Source organism: Haliotis rubra, unplaced genomic scaffold, assembly GCF_003918875.1.
Source record: "Haliotis rubra isolate DU_JTF1 unplaced genomic scaffold, ASM391887v1 Scf139, whole genome shotgun sequence".
In the NCBI taxonomy this organism is placed as follows: Eukaryota; Metazoa; Mollusca; class Gastropoda; order Lepetellida; family Haliotidae; genus Haliotis; species Haliotis rubra.
In genome coordinates, this window is record NW_025765325.1 from 213,665 (window position 1) to 234,560 (window position 20,896).

A 20,896-nucleotide genomic window follows, 5' to 3' on the forward strand; every position below is an offset into this window, starting at 1 on the left:
GAAATATTCTCAAGCACGACGTTAAACCCAATTTCACCTCACCGCATCTCAAAGCATCATTAGTGAGTGAGAGTGAGTGAGTGAGTTTGTTTGGGTTGATGAGTGAGTGAATGTTTGTTGTTTTACGCCGCACTCAGCAATATTCCAGCTATATGGAGGCGGTCTGTAAATAATCGAATCTGGACCAGACAATCCAGTGATCAACAGCATGAGCATCGATCTACGCGATTGGGACACGATGACAACCAAGTCAGCGAGCCTGACCACCCGATCCCTTTAGTCGCCTCTTACGACAAGCATGGGTTACTGAAGATCAATTCTAACCTTAACTAGTCCAAAGCATCATTAAAGCATCATTTCAGTTTGATAAACCGGATCCTGGGCCCCGTTTCACAAAGCTCTCGTAAGCCTAAGATCTCGTAACTTTCCTCGTAGCATTCGTACCTCCTATACTGTAACATAGGAGGTACGACGCTACGAGAAAAGTTACGAGAACTTAGGCTTACGAGAGCTTCGTGAAACGGGGCCCAGGGTCCCGATCCACAAAGCGTTCGTAGCGCTACGACATTCGTAAGCCTATGATGAACTATAGAGTTACGACAGGTCGTAACGTTACGAACGCTTTGTGGATCGGGCCCCTGGTCTTAAGATATCCTCCCAGAGCACACAGCTCATACTCAAGGATACTAGCTGAGCTGACACTTTACATTGGTAAAATGAGTCAATTCCATCCCTTGCATTATTCCACCCAAGCGGTACTATTTCTGGAATATTGTCAAAAGTGACGTATAATCGCACCCACTACACAACCGACCATCATCACAGCGATGAGTTGCAGGGTTATGCTGTTCCCTGATATTTGTTGCTTTGCCAATCAGCAAACCATTGCGTTCTGGAAATAAACGAGTCTGGTCCAGATAATCTAGTGATCAACACTATGAGCTTTATTCAACACAACTGGGATACGATGACATGTGTCAAGTTACTGTCAACCAAGTCAGCGAGCCTGATCCCGTTAGTCGATCCCTTTAATTGCTGAACACCAATTCTAATCTTCACCACATTTCACCGATATTAATTATTGTTCATGAAGTTGATTTTAAGTGTTTATAATATGTAGATCTTGGCCAGTTCCAAAAGGGATTCGGAACAAATTGTAAAGAAAAATCATAATTGCTACTCTCAAAGCTGACTTTAGAAAGAATTTGGTTATGCGAATTCGATATGACTCACCAATAACCTCGAGTGAGAATACATCTGCTACTTAAGCCAAAGTGGCACTTGCTCCAGTACTCATTTCAGCGTGAGTCCGATCTATTCAAGAGTCTGTGGTTAATACTTCATGACGTCGATGTGTCTTGTAGGACTGTGTACGCTTTGATTGACCAAGATCAATAGTCACCATCTGGCAGATGATTGAAAATGGCGGGGCCGGGTGTCACGAGGTCAGTGGGTTGAAGGCGAAGGGGAGATAACTGGGTGGTGAAACAGGTTCCATGTGGCGGTAGAAGACTTAAGTCTGGACCTGATATGAAAATATTATACAGAGTGAGTGAGTGAGTATGGTTTAACGCCGCTTTTAGCAATATTCCAGCAATATCACGGAGGGGGACACCGGAAATGGACTTCACACATTGTACCCATGTTGGGAATCGAACCCGGGTTGAAGCTGGAACTGCAGTAATGTGGACTTGCTAGCTGTCATAAACTTGCATTGGCTGATGCTATAGAAGCACTCACTCACCTTATTCGCTCATTCCTTCCCTCAATTTACTCACCCAACTGCTAACTCGTAACCCACTCACTCACCCATCCACCACCAACCCGCTCACGCACTCTACCCCTGAAGATCCGGGGCCGAACTGGTCTTCGGCAACCCATGCTTGTCGTAAGAGGCGACTAACGGGATCGGGTGGTCAGGCTCGTTGACTTGGTTGATACTTATCATCGTATCCCAGTTGCGTAGTTCGATGATCATGCTGTCGATCACTCACTCACTCACTCACTCACTCACTCACTCACTCACTCACTCACTCACTCACTCACTCACTCACTCACTCACTCACTCACTCACTCACTCACTCACTCACTCACTCACTCACTCACTCACTCACTCACTCACTCTTGTTTAACGAAGCGACGTAAAGTCACAAAGCGATAGGTTTTAAATCCAGGGAGACACACACCCAACTGATAATGCGCTATCGACTTTCCACTCAGTTCTTTGGTGCTCATGTATGATTAAAACGCACGAAATCGAGAATCCGTTTAGCTAAGTACTTCAGCCCTGTCAGATCGAAGACAGCATGTGGGATGCCCAACTGTAAATGGCGCAACGGATCCCGGAGTCATGCTTTTGTCATACCTAAGTTATTGATGTACGAGGACTGATGGGTAATGGTTTACGATAGTGCAAGTGGGCGTGAGTGACGTGGGTGTTTTTCGCCAACGTCAGCAATATTCATCTGTCAGCGCGCGACGGTACCCCGGGGGACACCAAGGTATGGTTCTATACTGAAAATTAAACTGTTTTTTTTACTTTGCGAGGAAGGAGTTACTAAGGTGACGGAAAGGAGCACACGTGTCACGGAAAGCTAGGAGACTTGGTCTTCTAGGATTTTGCAAGGATGGGCGTTCTGTGGTGGGTTGGCAGCAGCGCCAGCATAATGATTGTTCGTGTGTTTCGGTTACATTGTAATCGTCTAACAATTACATCACTTTGGACAATCTTTCAACCTTTTTCACTCACTCACTCACTCACTCACTCACTCACTCAGTGGATGATACAGAAACAGGTTGACTGGTCAGGATCCCTGACGTGGTTGATTCATGTCATCGTGTTCAATCATATCAATGCTCATGCTATTGATCACTAGATTGTCTGGTCCACTCGTTTGATTACAAACTGGCGTCATGTAGCTGGAATATTACGGAGTTAAACAACAAACAAACAATATTAAACCTTTCTATAGCTACACATTTCAGTTATTCACCAGAGAGTGAATATGCCGTTGTTTACTGCCCTGTTTGACGCCACTAAGGGTTCGCTGGCACTTGGGAATCGAATCTCAGGAGTCTTCGGCTCGACGATCAGATTTCTAAAAAACTCAAACTCACACCTCCCTTCTCTCTGCCCCTCACTCACTCACTCACTCCTCACTTCATTCTGCCCTTCACTCACTCATCCCTTCACTCTGCCTCTCATTCCTTCTGTTCCTCCCTCCATTCACTCTGAACGTCCTCCCTCACTCCCCTTCCTTCACTCACTCTGTCCCTCACTCACTCCTCCCTTCACTTCACTCTGTCCCTGAATCACTCCTCACTCTGCTCCTCTCACCACTCACTCCTCCCTTCACTCTGACCCTCACTCACTCCTCCATCCTCCACTCCACTCTCCACTCACTCCTCCACCTTCCACTCCCTCCCTCACTTCCTCACTCCACTCCTCCTTCCCTTTCCACTCTTCCCTCCTCCTCACTCCCTTCCCTCCCATCCTCTCCTCCACTCCTTCCTCTCACCACTCCTTCCACTCTTCCTTCCATCCTCCTCCCTTCCTCCTTCCTCTCCCTCCTCCCTCCTCCTCCTCCTCACCTCCTCCTTCCTTCCATTCCTCCTTCCTCCCTCCTCCACTCCTCCTTCCTTCCTCCTTCCTTCCTCCACCCTCCTTCTCCTTCCCTCCACTCCTCCTTCATCCTTCCTCCACCTCCTTCCACCTCCTTCCTCCTCCTCCTCCACCTTCCACCTTCCTCCATTCCTTCCTTCCTCCTTCCACCACTTCCTCCTCCTCCACCTTCCTGTCCTCCTTCCTCCACTCCTTCCATTCTCCTCCATCTCCTTCCCTCTTTCCTTCCTCCTTCCTTCCTCCTTCCTCCATTCCTTCCTCATTCCTCCTCCTCCCTCCCTCACTCCTCCTTCCTCCATTCTCCTTCCTCCTCCATCCATCCTCCTCCTCCTTTTCCTTCCTCCTCCTTCCTCCTCCACTCCATTCCTCCTCCTCCACTCCCTCCACTCCTCCATTCCTTCCTCCTCCTCTCCTCCCTCCTTCCTTCCTCCCTTCTCCTTTCCTCCATCCTTCCACTCCATTCCTCCACCTCCTCTCCTCTCTCCTCTTTTCCTCCTCCTCCTTCCTCCTTCCATCCTCTTCCTCTGTCCATTTCCTCCTCCTCCCTCTCCTTCACTCCTCCTCCTCCACTCCTTCCTCCTCCTCTCCTCCTTCCACTCCTCCATTCCTCCTTCATTCCACTCCTCCTTTCCTCCATCCTCCTCCTCCTCCATCCACTCCTCCTTTCCTCTGCCTCCTCCTCCTTCCTCTCCTTCTCCTCCTCCTCCACTTTCCTTCCTCCTTCCATCCACTCCTCCTTCCATTCCATTCCTCCACTCCTCCATTCCTGTCCTCCACTCCTCCTCCTTTCCTGTCCTCTCCCTCCATTTCCTCCTTTCCTCCTCCTTCCTCCGTTCCTGTCTCCTCCACCTCCTCCTCCTCCACTCCTCCTCCTCCATCCTCTCCACTCCTTCCTTCCTCCTCCATCCTCCACTCCTCCTCCTCCTCCTTCCTCCTTCCTCCTCATCCTCCTCCTTCCTCCTGTCCTTCCTCCTCCTTTCCTCCACCCTCCCTCCTTCCTTCCATTCCATCCTCCTCTGTCCACTCGTCCATTCCTCCTCCTCCTCCTCCTCCTTTCCTCCTCCATTCTTCCTTCCTCCCTCCTCTCCTTCCTCCGTTCCTCCTCCTTTCCTCTCCTTCCTCCACTCCTCCTCCTTCCTCTTCCTTCCTTCCTCCTCCATTCCTCCTCCTCCACCTTTCCTCCTTCCTCCTTCCTCCTTCCTCCATCCTTCCTCCTCCTCCATTCCTCCGTGTCTTCCTTCCTCCTTCCTCCTCCACTCCTTCCTCCTCCCTCCATCCTCCTCCATCCTTCCACCTCCACTCCACTCCTCCTCCTGCCTCCTTCCTCCTCCTTCCTCCTTCCTCCTCCCTTCCTCCTCCTCCTTCCTCCTCCATTCCTTCCTCTGGTCCTCCATTCCTCCTTCCTCTGTCCTCTCATTCCTCCATCTCCCTCACTCCTCCACTCCTCCTTGGCTCCATCCTCCACTCCGTCCTCCATTCCTCCATCTCCCACTCCTCCACTCTCCATTCCTCCTCCACTCCTCCTCATTCCTCCTCCTTTCGTGAACCTCCACTCCTCCTCCACTCCTCCCTCACTCCTCCATCCCTCTTCCTCCATTCCTCCCTCCTCCTCCTCCTTCCTCTGCCTCCATTCCTGTCCTTCCTCCACTCACTCCTTCCTCTCACTCCTCCTTCTCTCTTGATCCCTGCCCGTTCCTCATTTCCTCTGCCTTACTGCTCCCGTCCTCCGGTCCGGTTCACCCATTCCGTCAACGTTCACGCTCTCGGTGCCCACGTTGGAACGACGATAGGCTGACAGCGCTGAAAACATTGACCAAAATGTTATTTAAAATTTTAAAACTTTGAAAAATGCGTTTGTCAGATGATAGATCGTTCCAACGTGACCCGTCATTGAGTATCCTAAGATCAGTGTTCAGAAGTAGCGAGAACTAACATTTGATTTGATCAGATTTCATGGAATTGTTTGTTAAGATATACAAAGCAGACCACGTGTGCGCGTGTGTGTATGCGCACGCGCGCGTGTGTGTGCTTTTGTTTGTCAGGACTAATGCTGGTTTTATAGCGCTAGCCAAATTTAATACCATATCGCAGTTACCCAGCCCAGAAATATTATGCAGAGATTTTATTCCCGTACCAAAAACAACGGGACTTGTGTTAAAAGGGAGGTAACTCTGTTTACCTTATCATCTTTCGTTCCTTCCTTCCTTGCTGTGTACGTAAGTCGTGTTTGGAGCGGAGCGAGTTATGTACCGTGTTGTACAATGTTACAGTTACATAATGGCATGTAGGTCAGGTCATGAATAAAACAATGCTTGTTGTAGCGTTGGAAGCACTATCTTAACCAAGCAGAGAACGAATACCAGGTAGGATGTAATTATAATCTAGATGCAAAACATTCTTGCGCCTAACAGCCTGCATCTGTTGACTACTGATGACAAGAAATTCAACCGTTGATCAGACTGAACTATTTTGGGTGAGCCCTCCATGTTGAAAACCTTGATTGAAGCCTTAACTACAACACAATCTCCCGCAATTTGAATGGCTTCTGGTGATCTGGTTGAAGACACAGGACTGTCAACAAATGATTGCGAGACGTCATTTAAGGTTATGGAAAATGATCAACAGTGGAGGGTCCTTCTAACGCTTCGCATCGTCTGGGGAATTGACTGCTTAGGTTTCACTGCCACCAGACAAGGGTGAAATGTCTCACAGCGACCGTCAAATCCTTGGCCAGAAGAGAGATACTAAAATCTGTTACAGGTTTTAACACCTATGTGTCAAGCCATCGATGGGTAAACTTTTCACGCAGCTTTTGTGGACTGACTGACTGACTGAGTATGGTTTTACGCCGCTTTTAGCAATATTCCAGCAACATCACGGCGGGGGACACCAGAAATGGGCTTCACACATTGTACCCATGTGGGGATTCGAACCCGGGTCTTCGGCGTGACGAGCCAACGCTTTAACCCCTAGGCTACCCGACCGCCCCAGCTTTTGTGGAACCACAATCTTGAGGAAATAGCCCTTTCACTCAACCCCAAATTAAACCTCGTGAGTGTAGCGCTCTTTCATCCAGTTATCATCATGGCAGAAGAAATATGGAAGTGATCTAGACTACAAGTTGCCATTTTTGTGGTTTGTTTGTGTGTTTGTTGAAGGACTCAGCAACATTCTGTAAATAATCAGTCTTGGCCAGAAAATCCAGTGATCAACAAAATGAGCATCGAATTACGAAGTGGTTAAAGCGTCCGCTCGTCACGCCGAAGACCCAGGTTATAGATTCCCCACATGGGTACAATGTGTGAAGCCCATTTCTGGTGTCCCCCGCCGTGATGTTGCTGGAATCTTGCTAAAAGCAGCCCGGGTTCGATTCCCATCATAGGTGCAATGTATGAAGAGGACACCACAAAGTTCAATATCATTCCAGCTGTTATTCACGGCGAGGGCAACTTTCTTGCTCATTGTTCTAATATCTCCTGCAAGGAATTTTCTTCGCATCTTAGGAGCGGTGGGGTAGCCTATGGTTAAAGCGTTCGCTCCTCACGCCGAAGACCCGGGTTCGATTCCCCACATGGGTACAATGGTGTCATCCGCCGTAATATTCCTGGAATATTGCTAAAAGCGGCGTAAAACCATACTCACTCACTATATCTCCTGCAAGGAATTTTCTTTGCATCTTAGGAGCGGTGAGGTAGCCTACACTAAACGCCCAAAGAAACGTTACCCTCCTACATTTATGAATTACTTAAAAACTATCAAAGATATGTTAGAAGGTTTTAGTTTACAAGAAAGTTTAACAACACAGCTTTATGCAAATCACGAAAGAAAAATCTCAAATGCATTCATATTAAGGTGAAATGCAGCTTCTTCAGAAGAGTTAAATTGTCCTATTTTCGTCCATGCCGAAATAAACCAATAACTGTGATTTAGATGTCCAAAAGAAAGGCTGAAATAGAATTCTGGTTTGAGACAAATATAAACCATTTAAAGTCATCATTTTTAACTATTAAAACAAGAAACAACTATTGTAGAGTGTGTAAAATTGTAAAATATTCATTCCTATGATTTCAGTCTTTTAAAACATTTTCCGCTGATTTGCATTAGTGAAAACAAATAAAACGTGTCTGTGATATTGTGAAAAATTGTTTATGAACATCTAAAATTATGTTTGTTAACATTTTTGCTTGCAACGTATCATTTTTCCATTTTCTGTTTACACATAGCAATCTCAATCGCAAAACGCAGCAATATTCAAGCAGTATTTGCATCCATTCGACATGTAGAATGATTCTGTAGGGTATAAAGAGAGACTAGAATGCATGATATGATACACACGTACGAGAAATATGCCACGATTAACAGCTTAAGAGAGAGAAAGAGCCATTATAATGGTACAGATAGGGTCGACATACAATGCTGTTGCCAACGCCCTCGGATGCCACCGTATGACGGTTATAAGACTTATTCAGGGCTTCAGACAGACTGGGGTCACCGTAGACAGACCAAGAAGTGGACGTCCACACATCACAACGCCAGTTGAAGATAGGTCTCTTGGCGTTTAGTGTAGTGGTTAGAGCGTTCGCTCGTCACGCCGATGACCCGAGTTCGATTCCCTACATGGGTGCAATGTGGGAAGCCCCTTTCTGGTGGTCCCCGCCGTGATATTGCTGGAATATTGCTAAAAGCGGCGTAAAACCATACTCACTCACTGTTTAGCTTTGTGGGGACGCTGGAACAAGGCCCGTTGCTGAAGTCTGGGGCGGTCGGGTAAACATGTGGTTTAAAATGAAATATCCCCGAAAATGATTGAAAAAAACTTATTTTCTTCATGCCTCTGAATAAAAGGAAATTATCTGCCATAAAGGCTACATTTCAACATTGTGATTTTAAGGACAATAATCTTTTGGAACATAGCTATAATTACATGTTTCTGGTTCAAGGCATCCATTTCCCCCACAGGTTATTCAAGTAGAGGGAATGCTTTAACCACCACGTGGGAAGATATGACTTGACTGACTGACTGACCGAGTTTGGTTTTACGCTGCTTTTAGCAAAATTCCAGCAACATCACGGCGGGGGACACCAGAAATGGGCTTCACACATTGTACCCATGTGGGGATTCGAACCCGGGTCTTCGGCGTGACGAGCCAACGCTTTAACCATTAGGCTACCCCACCGCCCCGATATGACTTGAGTAACCCCTGTGGGAAGAGAATGGGTTTAGGGCTGTAGTTGACAAAATATTAGTTTCACAGAAAATACCCCACCCCGTCCTCCCAGAGTATATCCCCCCGCTGTGATATTGAGGTAATGTGGCTAAAACGGCATTACATCATACTCATTCTCTTGCTTACCGAGCAATGGAAGATACAAATATAATGTAATAATTCAGACGCATGCTCAAACCTACAGCACTGACTTCGATAGAGAAACCTGAAATGTTTAATATCATTATATGTTGGAACCTAATAATAAGTCATCGTTTGAAGTTTGTTAGTTTTAACGTTATACAGGTTATAACATACTTCGGGGTGGTGGGGTAGCCTAGTGGTTAAAGCGTTGGCTCGTCACTCCGAAGACCCGGGTTCGAATCCCCACATGGGTACATTGTGTGAAGCCCATTTCTGGTGTTCCCCGCCGTGATGTTGCTGGAATATTGCTAAAAGCGGCGTAAAACTAAACTCAGTCAGTGCACTAGTCCTTTGGAACATAGTTTTACCCGTGAAGATTCAAGGTTCAGAACATTCATCTCGGTCAGCAAAAACTGGGAACGCTTTAACCACTCACGTGATAAGCCATGACTTGAGTAACCCTGTGGGAAGAGAATGGGTTTAGGGCTGTAGTTGACAAAATATTAGTTTCACAGAAATACCCCACCCGTCCTCCCAGAGTATATCCCCCCGCTGTGATATTGAGGTAATGTGGCTAAAACGGCATTACATCATACTCAGTCCCTCGCTTACCGAGCAATGGAAGATACAAATATAATGGAATAATTGAGACGCATGCTCAAACCTACAGCACTGACTTCGATAGAGAAACCTGAAATGTTTAATATCATTATATGTTGGAACCTAATAATAAGTCATCGTTTGAAGTCGGTTAGTTTTAACGTTATACGGGTTATAACATACTTCGGGGTGGTGGGGTAGCCTAGTGGTTAAAGCGTTGGCTCGTCACTCCGAAGACCCGGGTTCGAATCCCCACATGGGTACATTGTGTGAAGCCCATTTCTGGTGTCCCCCGCCGTGATGTTGCTGGAATATTGCTAAAAGCGGCGTAAAACTAAACTCAGTCAGTCAGTCAGTTATAACATACCTGTATTTCGGGATACTGCCGTCTTCGGTGGGGGACATACTCTACTGCAGACAACAAAGCTGTATCGGGTGGTCAGGCTCGCTGACTTGGTTGACACATGTGATCGTATCCCAGTTACGTAGATCGATGCTCACGATGTCAATCACTGGACTATCTGGTCCAGGGATAATTTTCCAACCACCGTCACATAGCTGAAATATTGCTGAGTGCGGCGTTAAACAACATACACAAATGGTTAGTTCAAACAAATAACAAAATAACAGATTCAGTGGGTAATACCTACAACAGTAAGGGCCTTCATGTCTGATTTTCTATTTGCATATATTCAGGTGAGTGGGGTAGACGAGGGGTTAAAGCTTTCGCTTGTCACGCCTAAGGCTCGGGTTCGATGCCCTATTGCTTAAGCGGCCTAAACCCGACTCACTCATTCACTTATATTTACTCACGTGCACTGTGTCCTATAGTAATGTTATAATGTGTTTGTTATTTCAAACATATTGAAGCTATATGAAAGCTGTCAAGCCAGTGATGGTGTTGAAAGTAACGGCGATGACGGCTGTCAACGTCAACAAGTCGATAAACTTTGCAAATGTACAACATTCACTGGATAACTGGGTCATATTCAAATCCGAGTGCCCCCATGGTGACAACCTAAACTAACGGGAAAAAGAAAGGTTCCATATGAAAAATGTGACCAAAAATGTTTTTGAGATGGTACTAGATATAAAACAGTTTCCGAAATCTAAGGTCCAAAACACAACCACAATACCCGTATCAAAAGAATGACAATGTCGTATTGTTAAATTGTAGTTTCCTCAAACGGGCAAATAACCCTACCCTTGAAAACTGATTTGACCAACCTATTACAAACGTTATGGAAGCGTTATCGTTTAAAAAACAACAGTTTACTTGCATGGCTAACACGAAATTGGATACTGAGAGTAGTTATTAACTGTTATACTTTAGATGTAAACCATGTTACGCCTTGAGTACCCCAAGGATCGGCCTTCTGGCCCCTACTGTTTATGATATACATACAAATTATGGAAGCGTTACTTGATTGAAAACAGTCGCTGGAACACTGATGAAACCCCGGAAATCTAAGGTCGTAAACAGTAATAATACTAATATTTTCGTTTTTGTTTGAATGTTACCCACCACATTAGTTTATACTGTCATTTGCCCAGCTTTAAGTAACAGCCGTACCCTGAAAGTATTCATGAAATTATATCTGTAACAAAATGTACGTATTGTACGAGAGGGGGAGAGACAGAGACAGAGAGAGAGAGAGAGGGAGGGTGAGAGAGAGAAAAAAGAAGAGAGAGAGAGAGAGAGAGAGAGAGAGAGAGAGAGAGAGAGAGAGAGAGAGAGAGAGAGAGAGAGAGAGAGGTGTTCAGTTACTCGTGGCTAATTCACTCAAATAGATGAGAAAGGGAGAGGTGAGGTGAAATTGGGTTTAACGTCGTGCGTGAGAATATTTCGCTCATATGACGACGTGCATGCGTGTGTATGTGTTTGTGCGGCTGCTTGTACAAGCCCAGCCTTAAGCTGGTTTTATAGTGCTAGCCCACTGAGATACCATGCCGCAGTAAAGCATGAATACCCCACTCAGACACATTATACTGACTCCAAGCCGACCAGTCCTTGTTGTACCCATTAATGCCGAGCGCCAGGCAGGGACCAACCAGTACCATATTTTAACGTCTTTTGGTATAACGCGGTCAAAATGCAGGGTTTTGTTCCATTGAACAAAACAGTAAGATTTGACAAATAAAAAACATACACATATTTATATTGTTCAGTTTACGTACAGCACGACCCATAATGTTCTCATTGCTGCATGAGGACACCTGTCCTCCATATCTCAGTGTACTTAGACCCCGAAACCAGGGACGATGTTACTATTTCGGTCTAGATGGGGTCAATATACGGGACGACAGCGCTCTTTTCCCGTTAACTCGCATTACAGTTCCTTGGGGGATAATTTACCCCATTTTACAGTGGCATAAGAGAGAGAGAGAGAGAGAGAGAGAGAGAGAGAGAGAGAGAGAGAGAGAGAGAGAGAGAGAGAGAGAGAGAGAGAGAGAGAGAGAGAGAGAGAGAGAGAGAGAGAGAGAGAGTAATGTTATTCAGGAGGGGAAAGTGTTATCAGAGTAAGAGAGAATTATTATTTCCTCTAGACGTCAATCGAGGAGAAAATGTTTTCAATTACTCGCGGCTAACACGCTCAAATAGAAAGGCATAACGTTTTTACAATACCACATAACGTATCGTATATACGGACATACATATCCCTAAAGTAAATATATATACGTCAGAATAGGCTTCAGTGTGTACAGGTATGAGGCGAATTGGACTTTGATACGTTTCCCACGTATGCTGTCAGTTCCGTGTCAGCCACGAACAAAATAACAACATATCTGTTTATTTTTGCATTTCGAAATCAACATATGTTTGAAGGTCTAGAAGTAATGTGAAAAGAAGCATTTCTTTCTGATATAAGTACATGTATTTCGCAATGTGAGATATGTGTCTGCAGTGTCGAAAGCATGCTTATTTCGTGGCTTGCATTGTTTTGAAAGTTAACTGCGCGATTACATTGTCGATATTCCAGGTGCAGAAAAACTAACTGCCAAAGTAATAGTATGTTATGTGTAGGAATTCTCTTATAACGAGCACCCACAGTCCTTAGTATGGTGATCAACCTTCAGTTGTTGGCGGTCTCAAGCCCGTTTTTATATTGTGTCGTTTAGAAAAGATATTCGCTAGTTTTAAATCTAAATCTGTGATATTTTAGGTGTTACAATCCTTCTTGGACAGTATGTATATAGCGTTTAAGTTTTAAAAAAGTATATAATTTTCATAACCACGATATGGCTGAAATACTGACCATGTGACTCAAAATTTCAACTCACGCAACTCTATTATAACGGTATATGCATGTGTTATTTGAAACATTGTGAGCCATACAAGTTCTTTGCGTTTGGGGTGAGTTCCTTAGTTTTTACACCGCAGTTTTTTAACAATATTCCAGCAATATCCCGGCGGGGGACACCAGTAATGGGCTTCATACATTGTGCCCATGTGGGAAATCGAACCAGGGTCTTCAGCGTGACGAGCGAACGCCTTAACCACTAGGCTACCCATCCGCCTCTTTGCGTTTGACTCTGATTGGCCATTAGAAGGCACTTTAAAGGTAGATAACTCCCGTTGTTGCGACTGGTGGCGCTACGATCGAGCAGAGTTTGGTAAAGATGGAGATGGCGGTGGGATAGTTGCAGGGAGACTTGGGCCAGAAGTACTGTCAATTAGCGTCCAACACATAAATTGGAATTTAACTATCATAATTAAAATAAACGTACTGCACCAAACGAATATATCTGCCATGCATAAACATACACTAGACGCCAAAAGAAACGTTACCCTCCTACCTTTATGAATTACTGAAAAACTATCAAAGATATGTTATAAGGTTTTAGTTTACAAGAAAGCTTAACAACACAGCTTTATGCAAATCACGAAGAAACATTCTCAAATGCATTCATATTTAGGTGAAACGCGTCTTTTCCAGAAGAGTTAAATTGTCCTATTTTCGTCCATGCCGAAATATACCAATAACAGTGATTTTGATGTCCAAAAGAAAGGTTAAAATAAAATTCTGCTTTGGGACAATAAAAAAGCCATTTTAAGTCACCATTTTTAACTATTAAAACAAGAAACAACTGTTGTAGAATTGTAAAATAATCATTCTTGTGATTTCATCTTTCAAAACATTTTCTGTTGATTTGCATTAGTGAAATCAAATAAAACGTGTCTTTGATATTGTGAAAAATGTTTATGAACATCAAAAATTATGTTTGTTGACATTTTTGCTTGCAAAGTAACATTTTTCCATTTTTTGCTTACACATTGCAATATCAATCGCCAAAACGCAGCAATATTCAACCAGCATTTGCATCCATTTCACATGTAGAATGATTCTATAGTCGACATACAATGCTGTTGCCAACGCCCTCGGATGCCACCATATCACGGTTATAAGACTTATTCAGGGCTTCAGACAGACTGGGGTCCCCGTAGACAGACCAAGAAGTGGCCGTCCACGTATCACAACGCCAGCTGAAGATAGGTACCTCCGTCATTAAGGAAGGAGGGTAACGTTTCTTTTGGCGTTTAGTGTATATTCATTGTATTCAGATTTTTGATGGAATGACAGGACCCTCTGCTTAGTGAAATGGCTTAAAGCGTCAAGCAACCAATTTCTGTTTTGTAAAAAAGAAAAAAGAAGAAAGAAACTAAATATTATGCTCGTTCAATAACAGAAAATAGCAGAAAATCAAACCGAAACAGACATGTTAAAACGATAAGCAATACATACATTTGGTTTAATGTTTCTACCAGAAGTTATATCCTCAGATACTTGCCTGATGCTGTCACGTTCTCTAGTGTACTGCTTTGAATTGAACCGTATAGAATGTTGGGGCCCAATGTTGTAGCAAGAGGAAATATATCACATTTCTCGAGCACGCCACTTCTGAGATTTAATGGGAACAAGATTTTTACACTTTTACGATTCCCTTGATTGTGAAGATGCGTTTTGATAACTTTTGGAATTGTCTGTTTAAATCCAATTTTCAATATATTCTTTCCCCGAAAACATACAAATACAGTGTTAATATCAGTGTTTCAGAAAAGGAAGTATGAAAGGGCAAACGGATCTGATTGAACGATGTGATTCTTTTACACGACTGAAATTAGTTAAAAACAGTCGGCGATTCATACAATAATGATTTTCTAGCGTAAAGCTTACACAGTTTGTTACAATATTTTTTAACAGACTCGACTGTAAAATTAAAAATAAAGTTTTGATTTTTCAGTGCTTTTTTAGCCAGTGCATCTTCATCAAGTAATTACAATACTTAATGGTATTTCACACAAAGACGCGGGCCATACGCCTTTCAGAGAAGGTTTAACGATCGTGATTAATTTCAATAGTCACAGAAACCAGTGCTGTACTTACCATAGTTAAAATAGGCTTGCCTTTTATAGGTCTCTAACAGTTTTTTCAATCTAATGTAATCAAACAGTTTCATTGATTGGCATTCTAGAAGTTGAGGAGATGAAGAATGAGGACATTTAATATAGATATACAACTTCTTTATTCTGTATGGGCGACGTTTCGACATAGATTCTAATGTCTAGCTACTTGCTTGACAACGACATCAGAATCTATGTCGAAACGTCGCCTATACAGAATAAAGAAGTTGTATATCTATGAAAAAATGTCCTCATTCATCAAATGGTTTTGCCTGTATAAGACTTTAACATTTTTTCAAATTGATGTATATAAACAGACTTTCAAGTTAATGTTCCCAAATAGTCTTGCCTATATAAGACTTTAACAGATTTTCAATATTAATGTATTTAAACAGACTTTCAACTTAATGTTCTCAAATAGGCTTGGCTGTATAAGACTTTAACAGATTTTCAAATTTATGTATTCAAACAGATGGTTATGTGTTAGTCATTAACATACTTTCCACTTAATGTAATACAATAGGCTTGCCTGTACAGGACTTTAACAGCAAACTGACAGACATTAAACCGACGAAACAGACTGTGCTCGCGGACTTCTGTACTTCATAAAGGCACATGTACGTACATTTCAAATTTATCTACAGTATGGATTCTCGTGCTAAGTGCAGTTTACGTGCTTATGTGTACCAATCCTGTTACTGCTTGTTGTTGTAGTTTATCACCTGTTTATTATTATGTGTGTGCTAAATATGTAAATCTGAAAGAATAAATTTCCATTGTGCAACTCCCGAACGTGTTTCTTGGTAAATTCAAATAGCCGGAGAACTCGCTACCCGGACGAGTTTCAGACGGAACCAAAACGTCCGTTTTAACGGGGCTCAATTGTATATTCAAACCGGCGTCCTTGATGACCCAATACCGAAGCGCATTTTGACCTCGCTTGCTGGGAGCACACCGCGAAGGGAGCGTATTTCTTGGATCTGGTCCGAAGACAAATCTCTTCTTGATGGCATGGTCTGTTTTTCCTGGGAGAGGATTGGGATTCCCATTGGGTTCCCATTGCTGCATCTGTCCTCTATATCTCAGTGTACTTAGACCCAAGAAGCAAGGGCGATGTTACTATTTCGGTCTAGATGGGGTCAATATACGGGACGACAGCGCTCTTTTCCCGTTAACTCGTATAACAGTTTCCTTGAGGGATAATTTACTACATTATACAGTGATATTGTGGTAATGAATGAGTGGTGACTCGAAATAGCGTGTCACTGTGGTCCTGTAAACCAGGTGAACACCATTACAAGTTGGTGTGCACCAGATAAGAATGTGCCACAAACTGACGAACGGAATTCAACTCAAGTTTATGACCATGTCATGATTTTTAAGAATTGTTCTGGTCACCTTTGGGATTTTGTTATATTTTCATTTTTTGTCTCTGTATATTTTAACATAAGACAACTTTATTTCTGGGACTAAATTTCATTCTAATGAAACTTTCAATTGTATATTTCTGTAGATGTAAAAAGTGGACAGAACCGGATACCCAATATCGGTAGATTTGTCATTTCCTGGAGAATTATCTGCTTGTAATCTTACATATGCTGTGGGGGCGGTGGGGTATTCCAGTGGTTAAAGCGTTCGCTCGTCACGCTGAAGACACGCGTTCGATTCCCCACTTGCGTACAATGTGTGAAGCCCATTTCTGGTGTCCCCCGCCCTGATATTGCTGGAATATTGCTAAAAGCGGCGTAAAACTAATCTCACTCACTCACTCACTTACAAAGGTCCACTGTGATCCATTCAAAAAGACGCGTTTGTGGTTATAAATTGGGGTCGCATTTAGCAACATTACAGCAAATTTACCTCGGGGGACATCAGAAAGGCGCTTCATAACCTTTACCAAGTGTGAAATCGAACCCGTGACTCCGCCGTGACGAGCGAACGCTTGAACCACAAGGCTATCCACCACCCGAGTCACTCACAAAGGTCCACGATGACAGACTAAAACACATAACTCAAAAGGTCATTTAAAAAACCCTAATGACGTAGATACGCGACAGTCGCATTGTCGATCGCTATCAATCTGTTGATATGTACGTCAAAAAGTCGATAAATAGTCACAGCCTGTACGGTGTATTGATCATCAGAAGACACCATATCGGTGTCTACCAAGACGTGGACACACGCGTTAACCGTTAGTCAACACACGCACTGGTCAGTACCGGCAACTGCGTAAATACTGTTGCTCCAACACAGCGCGTGGGGTCTCACCCTCCAAGACTCAGTGCAGAGAAGCGAGCAGACCTTGCTGGTCTTAGTGCGCTCGGGTCGTCGGTCCAGTGCATGGAGTTCAGATGTTGTTGAAATCAATATATACATGTACATCGGTGTGAGGCCACAGTGTGATCATCTGTTTTCTACCACAGGGCATGCGTTCATCAGTTTTGATTACGTAAGTACTTTCTCCTCTCATATGTGCCTTAATGGCCAGGTGCTGTTGTAGACATGCAGTTCCTGGAGTTCTGGTATCGATCTACGATCCTGGACGAAATCCGTAAAACTTGTCCTTCACGGGTGTGCGTTTACCTAAATGGTAGACAAATCATGTTGCATATTTAGATGTGCCCCGGTGGTTGATAATTCGATGGTAGATCTCACATGCTGGTTCATCTTGGTTGTAAATAAAATGGTACAGCTTGTACCGTGGTGTCTTCTAAGTCGCAGATATTAAATGACAGATATAACGTACACTAACGCCCAGGCAAAAGAAACGATACCAAGTCGAAATCACTGATATTACAAAACGACAAACCACCATTGTGAAAAAGGAAAGTGAATATTAGTAACAGGTGTATGGACAACATGCATGTGCATGGTGCATGTGCATGTGCATGTGCATCTTGCATGTGCATGTTGCCCATACACCTGTTATTAAAATTCACTTTCCATTTTCACAATGGTGGTTTGTCGTTTTGTAATATCAGTGATTTCGGCTTGGTATCTTTATATGTAAGTTTGATGGAAACAAATAATTAGTTTTAGTTTAAACATATTATATTCACAATGTGAAAAGGATCGGGGACAAGTTCTTGCAAATTATTAAACCCATCTCTAAGAATATTTACAATAACTAATTACATCACAAACAATTATAAGAAACGGAGACAGGAGATTGACAGTTCAGGGGAAATGTTTTAATACAAAAGGTGTATAGAGAGAAGACTACTGGAATCGTTTAAATTTGCTTATATACTGTACGTTTTTTAATATGATTTCATTTTCATGATTTGTCTGATGTGCAAATAATTCCTTCTAAATTGGAAAGGAGTCCAAGAGAGATGGGAGATTCAGAGACGGATAACATCTGCATTGGGGCTACTAGTGTTGGGGTCACTATCAGTTAAACATTACTTTCTACAACCATCATGTAAAAGATAAAATGTATATATTTTGATCCTCCTGTCACGTTCAGTCCTCTCGGCAGGGAGCCCAACTGGTGTCTACCTTCATCACCTCCAAGGGCCTAGTCAATTGCGCAGATAGATGCTCATGCTGTTGATCACTGGATTGCCTGGCCCAGACTCGATTATTTACAGACCGCCGCCATATAGCCGGAATATAGCTGAGTGCGGCGTAAAACTAAACTCACAACTCAGAGGGCCTAGCCCAGTAGCCTTAATCCAGTAAAGTTAAAGACATATTTTGAAATTCATTTTTCATAATGTTGATGGCGAAATTGCAATTTTATCTGAAACAAGAAGAAAAGTACCTAGAAATTTGTAATTGTATCCAAATTACGTATCTGTTTGGATTATATATGAAGGGGATGTAGATAATCCTCTTTACACAAGAAAGCTTATCGTGAAAGTGAAAGAAATGGCCACTGTCTCCTACTTTAAGAGGTAATGGATGTTTTTACACAAACATTGAATGTTACAACTGCATCGGTAAAGTGACATAATCAAAATGGAGGCTTATATTGGTGCCATGATTGATTGAAATAAGTTTGGGTCCCATGACGTCAGATCAAGAATGTAGCAGTCAAATACTAATATTTTCTGAAAAAAACTGACTTGCTTTTTTTAGGCTTTAGAATTGCAGAAAGGGCTAAGTAGAAGGGGAAATAAAGCGGTTCTGGGATTGTGGGACTAGATATAATACTGTCGAACCTTCTCAGTAGCGGGTAGTCTAATGGTAGATCAAACACTGCGGTTTCTTACCAGTGATAGATAATCTAATGGTAGATCGAACATCACACTATCTTACTAGTGGTAGTTAATGTAGTGTTACAGGGCTCCAGACAAGGGGCGTATGTATGGATAACAAATATGCAAGATATCGTGGGAAATAATTTAGAAAACGTAGCAGATACGCACCACAGCAATGGTGTACGGTCTTACAATCATTTACAGACGTATTTATCTGAAAAAGTATTGTTTTATTGTTTATTGACCTGTTTACACAAGAGTAGCAATGTTGTGGTGCATATATGAAACGACACACAAGATTACTGATACTCCATTAATTTCCATTCAGTACACTAAATGTTCTCTGGTTTTCCAGTACTCCTATATTGATGAAGTAGGTACTCCTGATGTTGAAACATTATCTGCATCCCTGGTGTTAGATTTAACATCGTGGTATGTTACGAGTGATGTTAATCTTATGGCGCATCTGCCAGCGAGGGGTATTCTCAACGGTAATTTACAGTCGTTTTTGCTTGGTCGTCGTTAGATCTAATGGTTGATCTAATAACACGGAATCTCCAACGGTAACTAATCTAATGGTCGATCTTATGCCATGATCTCTGACAATGGACCCTTGTCAAACCAAACAACCTGCCTTTGTAACATTGATAGAAATGAGCAGATCGTACATAGCTTCGGAATATGTAATCAACTTATTGCTTCACATATAACAACAGAATGAATTTATTTGTTCACATTGTAGAACATAATCTGCTTAATTTGTCACAGAATATAGCGTAATCTACATATTATTTCACATTGAGTATGCATATGTCCTATTGCACGGTATAGTAAATTGGAGAAAAATATATTGTTTTACATAGTGTAGTGGAAAGACCTTGCGTTTGACAGGCAGCAATGTTGTTTGACAAACTTCGCTGAGCGTATCTATTGTTTGACAAACCTCAATGTAAATATCTTTTGTTTGATATACTACTCTGAAGAAAGATATTGTTTGACAAACTAGATCGAAAATATCATTTACTCACAGTTAGAACTGAGACTACAAACGGTTGATGGAATGTCCCGCCCAGTAAGACCGATATCCAAGTTATTTGTTCAGATCATATGTACATGTACATTGCCCATTCCTGTTGGCCGCCATATGGCCCGGATGTTGCCGAGACTACGTCACATCCTACTTACTCACACACTACGTCACATCCTGTGGTGACGTTCTTCACGATTTTGATAGTGTGGTTGTTACTGCATCTCGTTCTTGTTATTACGTTCCTGATAGCGATGATTATGTATGCCATGTGTGTGTGTGTGTGTGTGTGTGTGTGTGTGTGTGTGTGTGTGTGTGTGTGTGTGTGTGTGTGTGTGTGTGTGTGTGTGCCCATGTTTGGGCGTGTGCGTGCGTGTGTGTGCGTCTGTGGCTTCTGTTCTTGTCTTCTTGATCAGATTACAATTATATATATAGTACCAGCTCACTTAGGTATCGTGTTGGCCTAGCTCAAACACAGAATATGGACGTTTTTCACTGTTTATCCTCTTAAACCTAAACCTCAGTTAAGGTAACAACAATTACATTCTTTCAGCTTTATGCAATATTCACCTACTCTGTCCAGTATATACTTTCTGTAACATAACAACTATTTAAACCAAAACCTGATTGGAACAGCGTGCACCTCGTTAGACCTTCTGTTGCAAATCAAACCCTCACTTGAACACC